Source organism: Schistocerca cancellata, unplaced genomic scaffold (assembly GCF_023864275.1).
Source record: "Schistocerca cancellata isolate TAMUIC-IGC-003103 unplaced genomic scaffold, iqSchCanc2.1 HiC_scaffold_925, whole genome shotgun sequence".
Classification (NCBI taxonomy): domain Eukaryota; kingdom Metazoa; phylum Arthropoda; class Insecta; order Orthoptera; family Acrididae; genus Schistocerca; species Schistocerca cancellata.
Genome location: NW_026046933.1, coordinates 102,501 through 105,000, shown reverse-complemented (window position 1 = coordinate 105,000; position 2,500 = coordinate 102,501). Strand labels below are relative to the sequence as shown.

The 2,500-nt window shown below is 55.2% G+C and overlaps 1 non-coding gene across 1 annotated transcript in view; it reads left to right on the top strand.

Moving 5' to 3' along the window:
• Nucleotides 1-2,104: 2,104 nt before the first annotated feature.
• Nucleotides 2,105-2,500, top strand: part of LOC126149380 (small subunit ribosomal RNA) — a 1,909-nt gene continuing 1,513 nt past the window's right edge. The window contains exon 1 of the ribosomal RNA XR_007530832.1: nucleotides 2,105-2,500. This exon is cut by the window's right edge and continues 1,513 nt beyond it. This is a non-coding gene — a ribosomal RNA (small subunit ribosomal RNA).

The following is a 2,500-nucleotide window of genomic DNA, read 5'->3' as shown; positions in this document are numbered from 1 at the left end:
CGCAATTTGCACCGCAATGTAACGCAATTTGCACCGCAATGTAACTCAATTTGCACCGCAATGTAACTCAATTTGCACCGCAATGTAACTCAATTTGCACCGCAATGTAACTCAATTTGCACCGCAATGTAACTCAATTTGCACCGCAATGTAACTCAATTTGCACCGCAATGTAACTCAATTTGCACCGCAATGTAACTCAATTTGCACCGCAATGTAACTCAATTTGCACCGCAATGTAATGCAATTTGCACCGCAATGTAATGCAATTTGTACCGCAATCTACCCCCACATTGTGCCTTAACCTAACCCACATTGTGCCTTAACCTAACCCACATTGTGCCTTAACCTAACCCACGTTGTGCCTTAACCTAACCCACGTTGTGCCTTAACCTAACCCACGTTGTGCCTTAACCTAACCCAAGTTGTGCCTTAACCTAACCCAAGTTGTGCCTTAACCTAACCCAAGTTGTGCCTTAACCTAACCCAAGTTGTGCCTTAACCTAACCCAAGTTGTGCCTTAACCTAACCCAAGTTGTGCCTTAACCTAACCCAAGTTGTGCCTTAACCTAACCCAAGTTGTGCCTTAACCTAACCCAAGTTGTGCCTTAACCTAACCCAAGTTGTGCCTTAACCTAACCCAAGTTGTGCCTTAACCTAACCCAAGTTGTGCCTTAACCTAACCCAAGTTGTGCCTTACCCTGCTCTGTAATTGGCATATGACACGTTACATTAATGTATTGTCCAACCGCAACCCGCTCAGAATGTTGTGTACACAGCTACGTGTCATCTCCCCATAACAGCTGCATTGCAGTGTGGTACGCCATAGAGACGTGTGGGAGTAATGGACGCAGTGGATGGCGATCAGCATGAGCCGTCTGTTCATGTAGTGGCGCGTGTATGCAGACGTAGTAGTCTCTTCTCACACAATGTGATAGCACGGTGCCCCGCGTTCCACATCTGCGACATGCTACAGAGGCCGGTTGACAGTTGGTCGCGCAATGGACATCGCATACGTACGGGGGCACCTTCCACGTGCCCTCTAGTCGGGCACATTTTGTTGCGTGGATGTGAGCGGATGTAGTGTGTCTTGACACCTGACAGGCAGGCATGCAATAATAGTTGACTTTGCAAACGGGGATGGACGTGTACGTTTACTGGTGACGTTACGCAAATGAACAACTGGTAACCCGTTGTGGTGCGGTTGTCCTTGCTGGAGGTACATCTGTGAGGGCAACGATCGGTACAGCTACGAAGCGGTCCCCACCATACCAACGAACGTGAATGTGAATCTGGGTGTGAAGCGATACGCGGCTGTGGGTGGGTGGGACTGTCCCCGGCCGGTGAGGGGGGGCCGCCCGGCGTGCTGGCCGCGCGGTGCGTGGGCGCACGCGCTACAGCCGGCTGGTGGGGGCGCCCAGTGGCAGGCGCGCCTGCCGACGGACGCGGCAGGCGGCGCAGCTGCGCGCCGGGGCACCCTGCGCGCGGCGCCGTGCAGCCAAAGTGGGTCCTCGCCGGCCCGGTGCGAAGCGCGGTGGACATCTGCAGTGTGCTGGTCCGATTGAGGACTGTGTGCGTTGAGGATGCGCCGCCGCCCGGCACTCGGCGCCGCGACGCCGTCTGCTGCTCGGTCGCCCCAGCGGTTCTCGCTGGTGGTTTGTATCGCAGTTGTGCAGACGTGTTGGCACGTGCGCTGTGCTGGGAGAGTTCGCTTCGGCACCCACGTGGGGCCTTTGCCCTTCTGTGGCGCTGGCGTTGGAGCTGCCGGTCACCGTAGGTGGCGCGTGTTGTCTCCCGCCGGCAATGCCACGACAGCACGCTCCCGGGCCTCTGTCGGCAGCGGCAAGCTCAGTTGGGAGCACGGGTGGTCGCACCTAAAGCGTCTACTCGCCTAACTCCGGGCGATTGCGCCTCTCTCGAACCCGACCAAGTACTTAGGACGGCGCTGCGCGCCGCCGGGACCTGAGAGGGTTTCGAGGTGTATTGTGCAGGGGAGCTCAGCCTCCTCCTGTTTGCAGAATAATTGAGCGGACGCTTGCGTGTTCGCGCGGGCCCCTGGGACACACTCCCGGGCGGCCGGCTGCTCAGCTCTAGTTGACGCAGCTCCCTGGTTGATCCTGCCAGTAGTCATATGCTTGTCTCAAAGATTAAGCCATGCATGTCTCAGTACAAGCCGCATTAAGGTGAAACCGCGAATGGCTCATTAAATCAGTTATGGTTCCTTAGATCGTACCCACGTTACTTGGATAACTGTGGTAATTCTAGAGCTAATACATGCAAACAGAGTCCCGACCAGAGATGGAAGGGACGCTTTTATTAGATCAAAACCAATCGGTCGGCTCGTCCGGTCCGTTTGCCTTGGTGACTCTGAATAACTTTGGGCTGATCGCACGGTCCTCGTACCGGCGACGCATCTTTCAAATGTCTGCCTTATCAACTGTCGATGGTAGGTTCTGCGCCTACCATGGTTGTAACGGGTAACGGGGAATCAGGGTTCGAT